The sequence below is a fragment of the Pelodiscus sinensis genome, chromosome 1, assembly GCF_049634645.1.
Source record: "Pelodiscus sinensis isolate JC-2024 chromosome 1, ASM4963464v1, whole genome shotgun sequence".
NCBI classification, from domain to species: Eukaryota; Metazoa; Chordata; order Testudines; family Trionychidae; genus Pelodiscus; species Pelodiscus sinensis.
The window spans coordinates 131,224,672-131,244,139 of NC_134711.1; the positions used below are offsets into that span (position 1 = coordinate 131,224,672).

At 44.3% G+C, this 19,468-nt stretch overlaps 1 long non-coding RNA gene across 1 annotated transcript in view; it reads left to right on the forward strand.

Annotated features, from left to right (window-relative positions):
• Window positions 1-18,036, forward strand: part of LOC142818901 (uncharacterized) — a 57,780-nt gene extending 39,744 nt beyond the window's left edge. Inside the window, exon 4 of the long non-coding RNA XR_012896598.1 lies at window positions 17,828-18,036. This is a non-coding gene — a long non-coding RNA (uncharacterized LOC142818901). The remainder of the gene's footprint in view (window positions 1-17,827) is intronic.
• Window positions 18,037-19,468: the final 1,432 nt, after the last annotated feature.

Consider the following 19,468-nt stretch of genomic DNA (forward strand, 5'->3'; position numbering starts at 1 on the left):
GTTTGATACTCTTTGTGGTGCAACCAGAAAATGATGCCTTAAGGAAAAAGGCCTGAACAGACTCTGGCCATGAGGTTTAGCTTCACCTGGATGGGGGATGCAGGCTAGTAGCCTCCTGCTCCTGCCCATGCTGATGCCAGTATATCTGTGTAAAGGTGCTTAAACCAGTATAACTTATTTCTGTGACATTGGAGACAGAAGACATAAAAATATAAGCTACCCTTATCGGGTACAACTGTGCTAGTATGAGGGATTGTTACCCAATTTTTAACTCCTAATTTTGAAAAAGCTATCCAGCTGAAACAGGTTCTCCAGGTGTTGAGTAGGCCTCAACCTGCACTACTCATGTGGTATTTAATTTGGTCCTTTACTGCGCAGGATGCTATAGACTTGCAATTGTTCCAGAGGCTGTTTCCCTTCTTTCTGCAGATCTCTGAAGCTCTTATCAAAACAAGAAGTGGTGTGGATTTAGTCTTGGATTTCATGTAAATGGGAGTGATGTAGGCTTCTTTTACTATAGGAGCCTCTGACTTTTACTTGGAGGATCCTTTGTGCTGCACTCTAGCCCCTGAGACTACAACTTCCATGAGCCCTTGGGGGAGATGGAAAGAGGAGGGAAACTGTTGGGCTACGTCTACACTGGCCCCTTTTCCGGAAGGGGCATGTAAATTTCACTAGTCGTCGTAGGGAAATCCGCGGGGGATTTAAATAAAAATGTCCGCCGCTTTTTTCCGGCTTTTAAAAAAGCCGGAAAAGAGCGTCTAGACTGGCCCCGATCCTCCGGAAAAAGTGCCCTTTTCCGGAGGCTCTTATTCTTACTTCAAAGAATAAGAAGGTCAAAGTAAGAATAAGAGCCTCCGGAAAAGGGCACTTTTTCCGGAGGATCGGGGCCAGTCTAGACGCTCTTTTCCGGCTTTTTTAAAAGCCGGAAAAAAGCGGCGGACATTTTTATTTAAATGCCGCGGGGGATATTTAAATCCCCCGCGGATTTCCCTACGACGACTAGTGAAATTTACATGCCCCTTCCGGAAAAGGGGCCAGTGTAGACGTAGCCTTGCTCTCTTCCAGGTAGTGCAGGGAGAGAGCTGGGGGGCTTGCTCACAAGTGTCTGAGACTGAGTGTCTGGGACTCTGAGATCCAGAGGAGTGCATGCTCTCTGTTGGGATAAATGATGGCAGTGTAAATGCCAGTTAGACAAGTTTCCTTTATTTCTGTGCCCTTTGTTAATTGATTTTATTCATTTTTAGTCTGTTCAATCCTGTTTGAGTTAAAGGTGTGTGAATTCTAATTTAATCAATTAGATGTCTATCAGTTATAATTGTGTTGGAGTTAGATCCAGACTATTACTGGAATAAGTGTATTCATGGAGTCTCCCAAGGAACACCATTAAGTGTGTACAGGGGCCAGCCAGGTGCTGGCACAGTAATTCTTTATTCCTTTAGAAGCAAGGGACTTCAGCAAGGGGGTGGGTAGGAGATCCCCATCTATTCAACATCACCACTGGGCTACTCAGCGTCTCCTTTAATGTTAAAATCATCAGGTGCCCAAGCACACAGGTGAGCATGGCCTGCTCCCTAGTAACCCCGGGAGAAAAGAGGGGATTACAGTGAAAGTTGCACATAGGTAAGATGTTACTTACAGGTTGTGTGGTTGGATGGGGTGACATTTCAGAAGGCCTAAAGTTAAAGCTGCTCACTGGTGCCTTGTGCCCTTCCTGACTGAAGGAGAGAGCTAACTGTACATCTCTGAAAGCAAAATTCAAATACTTTCCATTCCCCCAAGACATCCTTAATCCTGCGTGGGTCTGAATGATGCCCTACGGGGTCAATGACACCCAGCACTCCATGCTATGTGAGAACTGTAGAACACATTCTGACATCTTGGAAACAAAACTTGGATTTAGGTCAGCTGTTACAAATGAGAGATGCCTTCACCCTAATACTCAATCTACCTTACACAAACCACCAAAAGCTTGCAGAATCTTAACCCTGTGTGCCCTGAGGATTCTTATGGAGATGCGACCTTCATTTACCCCCCATGAAGCCTTGGTGGCCTCTGTCCTGTATCTCCAAATACCTATGGCCAGAAGTCAACTTTATCCACCTTCACTGAGCCAAACCATAGAATTCACTGTTGAAATAAGGCACACTTTACCCTTCATGGCACTGTGCACATCCCCTCAAATCAGAGTGTGGCTACACAGACATTCAATATTTGGGGCTGGTCTATGGCTCAGGTTGCGGGGCTGTAAAACTGTGTTGGAGCTTGGGCTGGTGCCTGGTCTCTGGGGCTCTGCCCAGTTGCATGGTATCAGAGCCAAGCTCCAGGCGGAGCCTGGATGTTTACACCACAGTTTTATAGCCTTGTGAGTTTGATAGGGGCTAGCCACAGGTGTTTAATTGCAGTGTAGACATGCCCCTTGGGACAGCTCTGCTAACTTGCTTCAGCGAATCCCTCCACCTTGCCATGCAACTGAATGCCATGGAGGCAGCTGGAGTCCATGCAGGTAAATGCTGAAATATAAACACAAAAAATAGAACATTCTCATAGTCCTTCATCTTATCAGCCTCTGAGCTAGTCATATATCTTTAAATGAAATAATGGGCCCTTTGGACCTTAGTCTGAACTCCTGTGTAACACAGGCCAGCACCAGAATTTTGCCCCCTTACTCCTTTATTGGGCCTAATAATATGTTTTTTTCTAAACACATCTTCCAGAAAGGCATCCAGTCTAGAGCTGAAAACTTCAAGAGGCAAAGAATCCACCAATTCCCCATGAAACTTAACAACCTGGAATAGTTCAAAAGTTATTGCTAGCTGAAGGGGGGCAGCATTAAGATTGTATTATGAGGGTGGTAAGTACCTTTACTTAGTATTCCTGGACTTCAGAGACTCCAATTTAGCTATTCCCTGTGTTTTGAAAGCTGGGTAATGTTAACTCTGAATTAATTATGTTTCGGGACATTTGATTTTCTTCTTTTTTTAAATAACTTTTTGGCACTCAGCTCTCCCTTTCAGTTCCCTGGCTCTTTGGCAGTGGTTAGCCTAGCCATAGAAGGTAATAGCTGAATGTTCATCCATTCATTGCATCATCTCACATTCCATTTCTTTGCTTGCCCAGGAGTGTGCAGTTCTTCCTCTCCTCCATGCAAAGGTGGGCTTGGGTGTGGAGGGGTGTAGGTTTGAGAGGTTTTTACGGGACATTGCTGAAGTTCCCCAGTATCCCCTGCTACAGTACCCTATCTGAGGTAAATGGCTTTTTGGTTGCACCCTCAAACTAACGCATCAATTTAGTTTTTATGTAATAATCACAATTTTCAAAGTATAGTTCTCCCATACTCCCACTTGAACTGCTTAGACATGCCAGAATCTGCTGCAGCAATACGCCTCTTCTCTGATCTACATGCTGTTTTTGTACCCACTGAACTATTTGAGTTAGGATTGATTTTTAAAAAAGACAACGGACAAAATAGTTAATCACTACAGTCTGTAGTGTGGAGCTGGTTAGTAATTTACTGAATTTAGGGGAATAAACTGTATGCATCCTTCTACCAATACAGCTGCAGCTGTGTTGTAGGCTGTAATTATACTGTTTTAAAAACAGAGCAAATAGGGCTTGCATGTGCTACAGCAATACTGTTAGCTGTTTTGAGTCAAGATTTCAATCCAAGTTTGGGTCCATGTAGGGCTTCCTGTTTGGATTAGAAACTGGTTGTGATCAGAAATTCTTTCGATGCAAAGAATTATGAAGAAAATACCAAGTCCCGGGTCTCTGAAAGCAAAAGGAATCAAATAACAGGAAACAGCTTCTTTTGCTCAAAGTGACAATAGCGCAGTTTTTATCCAGTATTGATGCTCCCAAAACCTCTCCCCAGGTTTTTTTTTTTAGGGTAGTTTACTGTTTTCTCTGCTTCTCCTTTCCAGCTCTCTGGCTTGTCAGTTTTGCTGTGTTCTGCCTTCGTCCTCCTTCCCCACATGCATAATCAACCCAAAACAACATTCAGCCTTCATAAGACCTGGTCTATACTAGAAAATAGGTTGGTTTATAATTATGTCATTCGGTATTGATCAGGGATGTTAAAAAACACCCTGAGCAGCTTTATGACACTCTGCAGACAACATTAGATGATGGAGGAGCTCCCTCGGGGAGGTTGAGTGCCCATGCTGATGGAAATCTCCCACTGTCAGTATAAGCAGTGTCTACAGTCAAGGGCTGCAGTGATGAAGCTGCAGCATTTTAAGTGTAGACAAGTCCTAAGCTCTGCAATATTTACTTATGAGATGTGACTGTGATCTGCTCGATCACACTTTCACAGATGAGTCTGACATTCAAAAACACAAGCACCTTCTCTTTCTTTTTGCCATCTCTCTTTTTAAACAAAGATTCTTATTAATGTGACAGATCAAAAACTTACACACAAAAATCAGGTAATTTACAGCAAAATGTTTCATAGCAGTGTTAACATTTAACATGGTCATATTTCAGCTATGTTTTGGGTCATGCATTTGGTGGCAAAGTTACACTATCAAAGCTCAGAAGAATAAAACCTGAAATTAGACAAACTTCAGCACTTTTCTTGTTGTTCATCAAAGAACTCTAGAACCAAGGATTTTTTTTTCATTTTCTTCCAAAGTGTATGGTTTCACCAAAATAAAAAATTGCTAAAGGAGTCTTTTTTGACTAGTTATTTATAACCACCTTTGAGCAAAGACCGAGCATGAAAAAATCTCCAGACTAAAAAGTACTTGTATTGGTACAAGCAAGAAAAGATGGGGAATTACAATGCAATTTGTTTTGCAGTCAACTTTAGTGGATGTAACCTTTGGACACTATAAAACTGCTTGTATGTAGTGTGGTTAACATATGCTGTGAGAGCCTTATCTTCTAGGGTACATCTATACAGCAGAAAACCTCCTAACATAGAGGAAGGAAGACTTAGTGCCTGGGTTAACTGATGTGGGCTCTCCAAAGGATTCAAAATAGTACTGCAGATGTTACCAGCTCTGACACCCTCCCCTCCATCACTGAGGGTACGTTTACACTGCAAGCTTATTTCAGAAAAAGCTATTCCTGGAGATATCATCCAGAATAGTTTATTTCGAAATAGAGGGCCCACACTACAAAACTAGGTCGAGGCTTAGAGCCCCAGGAGGAATAACTTAGAATGGCTTGGTGAGGAGTTATTTTGACATAGCAGAAGTGGAACGTCCACACGCACCCTCTTCTGAAAGAGCTTTTTCAGAAGAGGCGTTACTCCTTGTGAGGCCTATCAATGTCGGAAAAAGTACCCTGTTATTTCAATTTTCTTTTGAAATAATGCAATTGCTGTGTGGACACTAGTATTGTTTTTCCAGAATAATGGCCTTTATTCCAGAATAATGGTGCAGTGTAGACGCACCTGAGTTTCAGAGTCCAGGCTCCTGCCCTAGTAGGGAAAACCTGCACTGCTCTCTTTAGAGCCATACTGTGAGCCTGAGTTAGTTCACACCTGGACTCACTGCTTTGGGTGAGTGGGTGGATTGGTTTGTTTTTGCTGTGTAGATGTACCCTAAATGTCCTGTTTTTTAAGGTATTTATATGTTCAGATTAGGTGTTAAATTAGTTTAGAGTGAGACCATGAATTTCAAAACTGACTAATGAGTTGTTGCCTAAGCTTTTGGGTGTCCAATTTGAGATACCTTAAAGGGGCCTGATTAGAGGACCAATGGTCAGAACTTTCTGAAAACTAGCTCCTTTAAGATATCTCAAGTTGGGGACCCAAAATTGCTAGTCATCTTTGAAAATTCTGTCAATAAGCAAAGAAAAAGAACCCTAAAATTATCTGTAGAATCTCATAACTCTAGTCTCATGATTTCAAGTTCTGTTTTGCAGCTGAGTCTGCTGCCGCATTTATTTAAGATATTGTAGAAAAAGGAAAAAATGCTTGTGAACATTTGATGACAGCATAATGGTGCTGATTGTTCTCTGTGATCAGCAAACATTTCTGGGACTTAATTGTCTCCCACAATAAGTAACATGCTCTGTCTTGTACTAGGATAAACTAGCATTTCAGAATAAGAAACATGTGATTCTGCTGGGAAGCCTGTTTGTTTATAAAGCATGCTGGGTGGGAAATAAGCAGCACAGGGAGGTTGTGTTTCAATGGGATTCTTCTCGCTCAAAAGCAGTACCTCTATCGAAACAAGGCACTAAGGTGAAATCCCCACTCCAGTGTTGTCAATGCCAAAACTCCTAGTGACTTCAATGGAAACTGAATTTCACACTTGGTGCACATTTCTGCTTGTGGAGATCTCCAAGATCCTCCTTCATCCACTATAAACAGAAGTCCTTATACTTTGTACATCCTAGAAGTGCTGTATGCTAGGTTTGCTCCTGTATGGAAAGCTGTACTCTAAGGCTGTGTCTAGACTGGCCAGTTTTTCCGGAAAATCAGCCGCTTTTCCGGAAAAACTTGCCAGCTGTCTACACTGGCCGCTTGAATTTCCACAAAAGCACTGAATTCCTACTGTAAGAAATCAGTGCTTTTTGCGGAAATACTATGCTGCTCCTGTTCGGGCAAAAGTCCCTTTTGCGGGGCCAGTGTAGACAGCTGAGATTTGTTTTCTGCAAAAAAAGCCCCAATCGCGAAAATGGCGATCAGGGCTTTTTTATGCAAAAGTGCATCTAGATTGGCCATGGACACTTTTCCGCAAAAAGTGCTTTTGCGGAAAAGCTTCTGTGCCAATCTAGATGCTCTGTTCCGAAAATGCTTTTAACGGAAAACTTTTCCGTTAAAAGCATTTCCGGAAAATCATGCCAGTCTAGATGTAGCCTAAGGGTATATCTACACTAGCCACCCTAGTTCGAACTAGGGTGGCTAATGTAGTCATTCGAACTTGCAAATGAAGCCCGGGATTAAAATATCCCAGGCTTTATTTGCATGTTTCCGGGCGCCACCATTTTTAAATGCCTGGTAATTCGAACTCCCTGCCCGCGGCTACATGCGGCACGGGCTAGGTAGTTTGAATTAAAGCTCCTAATTCGAACTACTGTTAGTCCTCATTGCAAATATGTCACTAAAAAACCACGGTACACCCACACCTTGAACATTGTGTGCAGTTCTATTCATCCCATTTCAAAAAAGCTATATCGGAATTGGAACAATGGTACAGCATTGTTGTACAATGAACAAAGGTACAAGATTGAGGTGGCAACAAAAATGATTGAGGGTGTGGAATATCAGGAGAGGTTTAAAAGACTAGGACTGTGGCTACAATAGAGAGTTTCCAGCAGGGTAGCTGTAATCCAAATGGAAAAAGCTCTCTTATTGACTTAATTAATCCACCAGCAACCAGCGGCACTTGCTATGCTGAAGGAAGTTCTCCTACTGACATAGTGTTGTCCACCCTGGAGCTTGTCAGTGTAACTTTTGTCACTCAGGGTGTATGTGTGTGGGAATTGGAGTTGGCTTATTTACAGCTCTAAGTGACATAAAATATACCAACATAAATGGTAAATAGACCTAGCCTGGAACTGTTTAGTTTGGGGAAAAACAGCTAAGAGGGGATATGATAGAGGCCAATAAAAGCATAAGTGGTGTGGAAAAACGGGAAGTTCATGCAACACAAGAACCAGGGGTCACTGTCATGGGTTGGGTTACAGAGATCCCCTTGAGACTTTCACTGGCTCAGTGGTGTGGTATGATCAGTCTATCTGCCCTCTTTGGTGCCCTAACACCCTGTTCTGCTGGGCTAGAAGCTCTGGACTTTTCCAGAAAAGGCACAGATTTGGAATAACAGCCCTGCAGCAGCGTAAGACACTGAGAACAGCTCGTCTCTGGGAGGGCTCAGTTACAGGGACTTGATGTCATCCTGGAGCACAGCCCCAATGGGACATACACCCCAAATAAACCTGTCTTACTCTATATGAATGTTTTACCAGAGAAAGCTCGTAAGTTCACTTTCTTGACCAATGCAAGAGATGCGCAGCTGTTGTCCGTCTTCTCCACCCCAGGTCCCTAAGTAACAAATATTTACAATGGGTTTAATAATAAGCAAAAGTGGCTTTATGTTGGGGGGGGGGGGAAGAGAATGTATACACAACCTTAGTGTTACTAACTAAGTCACTTGTGAGATGGTCACTTCCAAAATGAATTAAGCCATTAATCAGAAGTTTAACAAAACTAAACCCAATCACCACCAAACAACACAGCCATGCTTTCTTTTCAAACTTTCATATGTTAAAAAGTAATGACCAGATTAACCTCAGACTTCCTGGGAACAGTCCTGTCTGCCAACAGACCACACACATAACATCAGGCAGAAGAAGGCTTTTTTTAATGAGAGGGTCAGAATTGGGCATCAATAAGGCTGTTTTAAACCTTTTAATATTGAGTCAATGCATTGGCTTCAAAATTATTTGCTTTTCTAACTGCTGTTCCCACAAATGTTCTGCTTAGTGCTCACCCCAAGTGTGTGTCTGGCACTACTTTATCATAAGCAGATCTTGCACTGAATAGCTTTTTATTTGAAGAAACTGCTGTGATCGTTTCATCTGACTTCTTGCATAATGTAAGCCATACAATTTCAGATTGATTGAAATGACCTTGTTAAAGATCCATAATTTTAAAAAAGGGAAAACTCCTAGTGGTGTCTCCTGCTTTCTCTTCTGATGCTTCCTATCTTCCAGCCATTCCCTAATGCTAGTGCCTTGCTGTGCTTGTAGTCCTCTGCCCATCCATGATGCTGATGGCCGTGTTCTAGTCATTCTTATTTATTGCTGCTGCTTCTGTCTTTTGTATGTTCTATGTCCTGTGATTACATATGAGACTGACTGTGTCCTATGTAGCTGTATCCTAGCAACTGTGAAGTGCAAAGATTGGTAACTAAAACTAACCTCATACCATCAGACCCCTTCTAAGTGCCTGATCTAATGTCCTTGGAAGTCAGTGGCCTTTGGATTGACTCCTGATTACACAAATGGGACCTTGGTATGTTTTATTTGATGGCCATTCAAATAAATCTCAGTTTTCCTGGCCTCTCCGCCTGCTTTGCGGTTACTGTTGCTATCCCCATTCCTTTCTCCATCAGAGTTCATGTTTTACACAGGTTCATTCCTATGAGTTTATCCAAGTATTCCTAAATATCATCTGAAAACCAGCACTAACCTCCCTGCTGGGACTTACTTGTTACACTGGTTTTGTGTGGCCCCTCTGTACAGCGTGAACTTCACCCCATGCAAGGACTTTTAGGCTCCAGGCCTATGCATGAACATTTTCCAGCCATAAACAAGCTCCTCCATCCTCACCCTTAGCAACAGTCACATTCTGAGCATCATCTCTCTCTCTCTATCCAACTGGGCTGGATGCGAAGTACCATTCTGCCATAGTTGAGAGTGGCATGGAACCATGCCAGAGCCTGAATTAGTTAACCTTCCCGCTATGCCACAAGGCCCATCTCTGTGCAAATATGTACAAGAGACAACACTCAGATCTACCTCAAATGTGTTGCCAACCTCTTCCATTTTCACCCATAACAAGTTTACATTCAGCAAGGCTTTGTCAAAACTATAGGAACAGCCAGGGGTGCTAGGATGGCTCCCCAGTATGCCCACCTCTTCATGGTCCACCTTGAGGCAGAATTTCTAAACAAATTCACCAAAATGTCAATTATATCCATGAGACACATCAATGATGATTTTCAGCCTCAAGACTGATAACTTAAACTCCCTCAGTTCTGCACCACAACTTCAAAAACCTCCTCCTATCCATCAAACTTTCTCTAGAACACTCACACTTGAACATCCTCTTCCTGGACACCACAATTAGCTTCAACACTGGAGCTTTACAGCTAAATACACACAAGAAACTCTTAAGTCATTGTATCTACCTTCACAGATCCAATAACCACAACAAACATACCAAGAAATATGTTATTGGACAGTCCAGCACTCAGATACCACAGATTAGTCTGAGGAAAAAGTCCAGCTTATTCGCTTTGGTGCAGTTAAAATCACCTCATTGAACAAGGATATCCCACCAGAACAGTAGAACACCTCATGGAATGGACCACCAAAATACCCAAAGAGAACCTGCTTCAAGAAGGGATCTCTCCCCCCACACCTCTAACTGCACACCCCTGGTTGTCACTTATCACCTCACTCTGGAACCCAGGGGCAATTCGTATAGTGGTAAAAAAACAACACATGGTCTGGTAGCACTTTACCATCTACGTGTTTTGTTAGTCTATAAAGTGCTACCAGATCATGTGTTGTTTTTTTCTGTAAGACTAACTTGGCTACCCCATGAAGCTTCGTATAGTAGTAGTGAGAGCTATTGTACTCTCCCTGTGCTGGAACCCATCTGGGGTATTGTCAAACAGTCACAACCCATACTCAGTACTGGCTGTGTCTAGACTGGCCAGTTTTTCTGGAAAATCAGCCGCTTTCCTGGAAAAACTTGCCAGCTGTCTACACTGGCCGCTTGAATTTCCGCAAAAGCACTGACTTCCTACTGTGAGAAATCAGTGCTTCTTGCGGAAATACTATTCTGCTCCCGTTCGGGCAAAAGTCCCTTTTGCGCAAAGCTTTTGTGCAAAAGGGCCAGTGTAGACAGCTCAGATTTGTTTTCCGCAAAAAAGCCTCGATTGCAAAAACGGCGATCGGGGCCTTTTTTTGCAGAAAAGCACGTCTAGATTGGCACGGACGCTTTTCCGCAAAAAGTGCTTTTGCGGAAAAGTGTCTGTGCCAATCTAGATGCTCTGTTCCAAAAATGCTTTTAATGGAAAACTTTTCCGTTAAAATCAATTCCGGAAAATCATGCCAGTCTAGATGCAGCCAGTGGGGACATCCTGAAAGAAATCTTTCCCAAATACCCTCTTTTGCTCTTTGTAAAATGCCTCTAGCCTCATAAAGATCATCATCAGAAGTAAGCTCCCCATAAATGAGACCACCACAAAGCAGCATGTTGAGGGACGTGCTTCCCCCTTGACGGTACAAGGGTCTCTGGTGCCTAGTGCAAGACCCCCTTTCTTTGGGGCAAACACAGTCTGCAGGCTGATTTCTGACCTAGTTCACAGGTAAGCTGCTCCCAAGGTCTTGGGAGCTGGATTGGAGTGGGGTGGGGAAGGAGGGAGACCTGGGCCCTCCCACTCCACCAGGTCTCAGCCCCAGGCCCTGTAGACAGCGGTGAATTCCACTGCCTGCTCAGCAGGGATTCCTACCGATACATGCCGGGCCCCTGGAGAACAATCCTCCGCCCTGGGCTACTTCCTACCACGTCGAGAGTCCTGCTTCATTCCCGTCTTACAGCTCAGCAGGCCTGTTCCAGTCCGATGGCCTCCTGGTCTGGCGCTGTCATGGGGGCAGTGGCTGAAGCAGCTGAGGCTGCTGAGTCGGCAGCTGGGACAGCTGCTCAGGAGCTCCTACCTCGTGTAAGGGGACTGTTAGCCCCTTACTATAACTCAGTGGGAGTTTTTGGTTGGCCAGCTCCCAGTACCAAAAGGGGAAGGGTTCATGAGAAATTGGGGCCCTGAGACTGACAGACCCCAGGGACAATGGAAAGAGGCCAACACTCCAGCTCAGCGTGATTGACAGGTTGGACAGGCCAATGAGGAAATGAGGAGGCCAGGTCCCGTCCTCTATGTGAGTTGGGATTTTCTGGGTCTCTCTGAGAAAAGGAGAGAGAGCTGAGAAGAGCAGCAAGGGGTCCAAGCTGTGCTGAGGGGCAGACCTGCAGTGTCAGAGCCAGACACACAGCCCAAGGAGCGCAGACCCTGTGGTGAGGAGCAGACCTGCAGTGACCAGAGCGCCAAAAGGGTCAGAGGAGCAACACAAGGAGCTGGAGGCTGGCAAAACAGCACAGTCTGCAGCTGGGTGTGGTGAGCAGCTGGGACAGCAAAGTGTGGGGAGAGGCTCTGGGCAGGGAGACACCACCAGCCAAGAGGCCCTGCAGGCCAGACTTGGAGAGGGATTGTAACTCCAGTTTGGAGAAGGGTCCTGCCACCTAGAGCCTGAAGTCGTGTGGTCACTGCCAGAGCAAGCGTGTCCAACCTGCAGCCCCCCCTGCAGCACAGCCAGGGCCTGAGAGAGAGCCCTGGGACCTATAAGGAACAGACTGTGAACTGTCCTTACACTCTGCAAACTGCTGTTTGTGATGTCCCCATGCTACAGAGCAGGACTGTGTGTTCTCATTTAACCTTTCTCATTTTTTCCTTATTCTTTTCTTTTTAATCAGTTGCTATTTAATAAATTGTATTCACTTTGAACTGTATGTAATGATCAGTGGGTCAAGGAAGCATCTAGTGTGAAGAGAGCACCCCAGAGCGGAGACACCCTAGCCACTACCCTAAATGACTACAAGGTCGGGGATTAAGCTCCAGAAAACCTGGGCCCAGCCTTGTTGGGATTTTGAGGACTCTGCTACTCAGGAGAGTGGAAGGGGAGCCCTCAGGGTCAGGGAGGCCTTTAGGTAAAAAAAGTGGTAGCGGGGACTCAGATTCTTTCACTGGTCCATTTCACTGGGGTAGTATAGAAGCCAGAAAAGTTCCCCACAATAGCGGAACCATTTCCCCACTTACACTGAGCTCCTTCCCTTCTGATGCCCTCCCTCGAGTGGCTGGCTCCCTGGGCTTTTATCCCTGGTCTCTCTTTTGAGCATGCCCAGCAGGGCTACAGGGGTGGAGTCTGCTCAGCCAGTTGGGCTAGGGAAACTTCCTGTGGTTCAGTACAGGGTAGCCTTTCCCTGTCACACAGCACGAGACCCTGCTAGAACAATGGATGCAGAACCTGCAGATGTTTCTCCACTGCTACAATAGTCAAACCCCTTTTCCTCTCCCCCTGCAAAACACACCTTTCAAGATCCATGAACCCTACAGATGTCTATTACAATGTGCTGCACTTCCTCCAGTGCACTACATGCCCCAATAACAATGGTGTGGGTGAAATTAGACAATCGCTAAATAATAAAAGAACGCCCCCCCCCCCACCCTATTGCCTGTGGGTGAGAATTTTTCACACAGTGGTCATTCTGTGTCTGACCTATCTGTCCTCATTAGGTTACGGCTCCCCGTAGCTGTCTGTGGCATAGGTCGCACCAACTGAGCGGTGGGTGGGAAGCTTATCTCCATCTCTTCCTCCTGCTGCCCCAATGAGGTTATAGCTGTCCTGGTCCTCTTCTCTGGCCCCTTGCTGCCCCACTCTGGTCATTACACAGTTTAATTTTCCCTGATAGCAGCCCCTTCCCTTTCCATGGATATGTCTACACAGCAGTGTTATTTTGGAAAAACTGACGGGAGTGGATTGCGGCTGGCTGCGGCAGCTGGCGCCCTAGGCAGAAGGTGCGATCGGCACCCCCACCTGCTCAGCAGTGAATTGCCATGATGTAATTATGGGGCGCCCCAGCGCCCTGTGACATCATCAGGCGCCCAGACCGGCGGCACCCTAGGCAACTGCCTAGTCTGCCTAGGCTCACAGGCCACCCCTGGTAACTGATATTATTTTGGAATAACAAAGTGTGTGTCTATGCAGCAAGCCATTGTTTTGAAATAATGTTGAGCTGGAGGACTTCTTACTCTGACTCCTGTAACCCTCATTTCACAAGGGCTGTGTCTAGACTGGCAAGTTTTTCCACAAAAGCAGCTGCTTTTGCGGAGAAACTTGCCGGCTGTCTACACTGGCCACTTGAATTTCCGCAAGAACACTGACGATCTCATGTAAGATTGTCAGTGTTCTTGCGGAAATGCTATGCTGCTTCCCGTTCAGGCAAAAGCCCTCTTGCGCAAATGCTTTTGCCCAAGAGGACCAGTATAGACAACGCGGTAGTTTGCGCAAAAAAGCCCCCATCGCGAAAATGGAGATCGGGGCTTTCTTGCGCAAAACCGTGTCTAGATTGGCACGGACGCTTTTCCGCAAAAAGGGCTTTTGTGGAAAAGCGTCCGTGCCAATCTAGACGCTCTTTTCCGCAAATGCTTTTAACAGAAAAACTTTTCCGTTAAAAGCATTTGCGGAAAATCATGCCAGTCTAGACATAGCCAAGGAGTAAGGGAAGTTGGAGAAAGAGTGTTCTTCTTTTGACTTCCTGCTGTGTAGACAGCGCCAAAAGCTGAATGAAGCTATTTGGACTTTGGCTACGCAATTGACCTAGCTGAAGTTGTGTATCTTAATTCAAGTTTTGCCCTGTTTTGTCGATGTTTCCCATGTTACAATCAATCGCAGTCCAGGCACATTCTGTTGTCTTGCTACAACCAAACCCTGACCTTGCTTTAAGTTATAAGAGGAAGCCGCACACCAAATTTGGTGGTCTTAGCTCCTACTGTTTAGGAGGAGTTCTTGAACAAATGGATGGACAGACTTGCTCACAAACTCTCTCAAACATATAGTAGATTACAACAATCTGTAATCCACTAACAATCACACCCCCCTCCCCTCCACAGCTACATTCTCCCGCTCCCCCCCCCGTGACTGGATGGGTAAAAATGGGTAAAAATATGTCAAAGGAGTTTTCAACTACTTAGCTAAAGAATATGTTTCATCTTGTGTTTAGCGGTGATGCTCCAAAATCGGGTCTACATTACAGATGTGTAACAGTATAACTACCATTCAGCTGTGTGTGATACATCCTCACTTGAGTGACACAGTTATATGAAGCTAACCCTCTGTGTAGACAGTACTATGTTGATTGGTGAATTTCTTAATCCACCATCTCCCAGAGAGTTGGATTAAGTACGGTGAAGCTCTCTTGTTGCTGTAGGAGGTGTCTTCACTAAAACGCTGCAATGCTGGGCAGCTGCAGCCCTACGTGGAAAAATAAGCCCATTTTATGTTTCCCAGACTTGAAGAAGAGCTCTGCATAAGGTCCAGGGTGTGTCTCTCCTCTCATCAGAAGCTGGTATTACCTCACCCACTTTGTCATACTGGATTTATAGCTCATTACAACAAAGAGTAACCCACCAGTCCCTCCCCTCACCTACCTTTTTCTTTTGTCTGGTAACTACAGAGGTATTAATTGTCCACTTCACTAAAACCACTTTAATAATCACTTTTTAAGAAATTCAAAATAAAAAATAACTTCATAAAAATAACCCTATTTTTCAAAAATACAATCATTTAAATAAAGCATGCACATTTTCTCCTTTTATTTATAAAAAGCATAATTGAGTTAATGACCCAAGCAACACTGGGTAAATGCACTATTGACAGAAAGATGGACGGAGGAACTCTCTAAAATATATAATGGATCTTATTCTCACAGCAATTTTCCCAACTAAATTTTTTTTTTGGATCAACTACAGTTGGTTAATAACATGGTGAGAAATTCTGGTTAGTTAATAACTTAGGGTATGTCTACACTACCACCCTAGTTCGAACTAGGGTGGTAATGTAGGCAACCGGAGTTGCAAATGAAGCCCGGGATTTGAATTTCCCGGGCTTCATTTGCATAAAGCCGGGCGCCGCCATTTTTAAATGTCCGCTAGTGCGGACTCTGTGCCGTGTGGCTACACGCGGCACGGACTAGGTAGTTCGGAATAGGCTTCCTAGTTTCACGAGGAGTAACGGTAGTTCGGACTAGGAAGCCTAGTCCGAACTACCTAGTCTGTGCCGCGTGTAGCCGCGCGGCATGGAGTCTGCACTAGTGGACATTTAAAAATGGCGGCGCCCGGCTTTATGCAAATGAAGCCCGGGAAATTCAAATCCCGGGCTTCATTTGCAACTCCGGTTGCCTACATTACCACCCTCATTCGAACTAGGGTGGTAGTGTAGACATACCCTTAGAATGGTTAATAATTAAAACACTGTGTGATTTAATCATGTGTTGCAAAGAGCTGCAGGAGACACATTAAGGAGTCACTTGCGACTCATGAGCCTCTGTATGAATATCCTTTGCTGAGAGCTAATTTAGCAGCTATAGGATTACTACCATGCTCAGTGATGTGATGTATTTTTATGCTGGGGTGGGACCTTTTTGACTTTGTGGGCCACTGACCAACAGAAAAATCAGTAAGGGAGCATAAGAACAGCTATACTGGGTCAGACCAAAGGTCCATCTAGCCCAGTATCCTGTCTTCTGACAGTGGCCAATGCCAGATGCCCCAGAGGGAGGGAAAAAAACAGGTAATCATCATGTGATCTCTCTCTTGACATCCATTTTCAGACAAACAGAGGCTAGGGTCACCATTCCTACCCATCCTGGCTAATAGCCATTGATGGACCTAACCTCCATGAATGTATCTAGTTCTTTTTTGAACTCTGTTACAGTCCTTGTCTTTACAACCTCCTCTGGCAAGGAGTTCCACAGGTTGATTGTGCGCTGAGTGAAGGAAAAATTTCCTTTTGTTTGTTTTAAACCTGCTGCATATTAATTTCATTTGGTGACCCCTAGATCTTATTATGGGAACAAGTACATGACTTTTATTTATTCACTTTTTCCACACTGGTCATGATTTTTATAGGCCTTTATCATATGTACCATGGTTTTAAATAGAGGCAATAAGATGTTCTGTGTCCCTTTTTAAATGATTCCTAACATTCTGTTTTCTTTTTCGACCTCCGCTGCACACTGAATAAATGTTTTCAGAGAACTCTCCACAATGACTCCAAGTTCTCTCTTGAGTAGTTGTAGCTAAATTAGTCCCCATCATATTGTATGTATAGTTGGGATTAGTTTTCCCAATGTGCATTACTTTACATTTATCAACATTAAATTTCATTTGTCATTTTGTTGCCCAAACACTTAGTTTTGTGAGATCCTTTTGAAGCTCTTTCCACCCCGTCACTTACTACACAAGTGAGAAGCAAAAACAAACAAACAAAACCACCCTCACTGACTTGGCCTAACATGAAAAGAAGAAAAACAAACAAACAAATAAAACCCCACCGCACAGATGTGGCCCTCAACAGAGAAAAAGAAGAAGAAAAAAGAGAAAGAAACACTCACCTCACTTCCTTGGTGCTCCTTTAGGGCCTCCCTCCAGGGCAGTATTAACTTTTCTGGGGGCCTGGGACTAGTAGATTTTGTGGGACCTCCCTAGGCTCTGGGGTGGGGCCAAAATGAGGAATTAAGTGTTCAGGAGTGGGCTGACAAGGAGTAGACTGAAACTGGGGGTGCAGGAGTGGGGTGAGGGAGTGGGTGTGGTCTGGCATAGAAGTAGGGCGCAGGAACAGGCTGGGGGTGGGTCTGTGTGGGAGGCTGTGCAGGAGAGGGCTGGAAGTGTGGAGTTTAGGTGAAAGGTAGGGTGCAGGAGCAGGGTGAGGAGTTGGGGTGGGAGTTCAGGGTTTGGATCTTGGGTTGCAGGAACAGGGGGAGGTGGGGTATGTGTAGGAGGCAGGGTGCAGGATTGGGTTGAGGGTACACAGTCTGGTGGGTGGTAGAGTGTAGGAGAGGAGCTGGGCAGGAGTGGGCGATTATCTGGTGCAGTTCTTGGGGTGGGGGGGAGCAAAGGTGGCTTTGCCTCATGCTGTGCTTGCAGGAATTGCCCCCACCGCTCCTTTTGGCAATAATTCCCAGCCAATGGGAGCAGCAGGTGTGGAAACCATGTACAAGTGCAGGGACAGAGCTTCCCTGTGCTGCCATTTGGCTGAGCACAGAGCCACTTGTTCCTCTGCCACTACCAAACTGAGCCCACAGGCTGGATGTGGCTTGTGACTTGCCTAGTCCAGCTTGCAAGGCTCACAGCTCCTCCAGGTGGCTGGACTGCCAGCAATGAGTCACTCTGCGGTGGCAGGGGGAGCCCTGGAACACGTGGGACAGGTTCGGCCCATGGGCCATAGGTTCCCCCTCCATGTTTTATGTGGTCCAGGCTTGTAGATACTATGCTATTGTCTAATATGTGTTTACCTTGCTGTTCTCTTTCAGACACAGATTTCAGAGGGGTAGCCATGTTAGTCTGTTTCCACAAAAACAATGAGGAGTCCTGAGGCACCTTAAAGACTAACACACTGATTGTCAACTACATGACGTAGAAACTTCAGTTTGGCAGAGATACATGCAAAGATGATAGGTGAATTATATTACTATGGTGAGGACCAGTGCTTAATGAGGTCAATTCAATCAGGGTGGATGTGGCCTACTGCCAGCAGTTGATGAGAAGGTGAGTACCAAAAGAAAATGTCAAGTTTGCATATGCCTTCCAGCTCTGCAGTTTCATGCTGAAGTCTGAAGTGTATATTTCAGCTCTTACTTCTTTCCATGTCCTACCTCTTCTTGAATATCCCTAGTTGGCTTATGTCACCCCTGAAGTATTAACATACATTTATTAAAGATGAATTTCATTTAAATTTAAGTTTTGTCTATGTGGCCAGTTATATATCTCTATACAAGTATAGCTCTGTACACTCTTATTCCAAAAATAAGAATGGCTTTTCAATTTAGCTTATACCCTTTCCCAAATGTCATAAGCTACGGGGGTGGAGAGAGAGGCACTTTTACACTGAAATAAGTGCTCCCGTAGAAGAGGTTGTCCCAATGTTATTACGTCAAGTTTAAATTCACATCTAGGATTACACTGGATAAAAAACTTTTCTGTGTAGATAAGGACTTCATTATTCTCTGGCCCCCATCTCTCCTTTTAACTTCTCTAGATTCCTTTGTGTGGTGTTTTCTGCCTTCACAGGTGTTCCAGTGACCCCCTAATTTAGTTTAATCATTAGTATGCTATTACTCTGCCTCCACTACCAGATCATTAACAAAAGGTTAAATAACATCAGCCCCAATGCCAATTGCTGTGGAAACCCACTGTTACATATCTCCCCAGGGAACATTATCTTTTCCATTACTCTTTTTTTATAACCCTTAAGATAATATTCAATTCACATATCAGGGCTTGTTTTCAAGCCAATTGTGCTACATTTTTAAAACAAAATTTCATAGAAAATTCTATTAAGGACTTGGTCCAAAGTGCATTCAAGTCACTGAGAGAGTTCATTGACTTCATGAGCTATGGTTCAGGCCCTAATGGCTTTTAAAATCCATCTATATTACATCTACCTACTGCATTCTCTTCATCCAAAAAGCTCAGTTGTGTCTGATAATTCATTCTGATAATTCTGAAGAAGTGGCTTGTGCCCATGAAAGCTCATGATACCATCTACTTGTTTTGTCTTTAAGTCTTTAAGGTGATACTAGACTATTTGTTGATAATTCATTGTCACTTTTATCTCTCATCTCATACGTATATGGTAGACGTGTAGGTATAAAATTCTTCAGTGAAAGTTCTTTGCTTGTGTTTATGCCTGGAACATTCCTGGAACAATGGTGGCAATTGTTAATTATTTTAATGTTTTAATATACTTTCAACTTATTAGGACTAGTGTCATGTTTGATTAATTTGATTGAAAGCACTGAGAGGACTAAGGGCATCTGCAGCAAAGTAATGTTTATTGGCTGAAAGTCTTTCTTTCTCAAAACTAATCCAATTATCACAGAAACTGGCTATGAAATGGATTTCTAGGCACTCTACGCATCATCCCAGATTTGTTCCCATTGTAAAAAATGAGT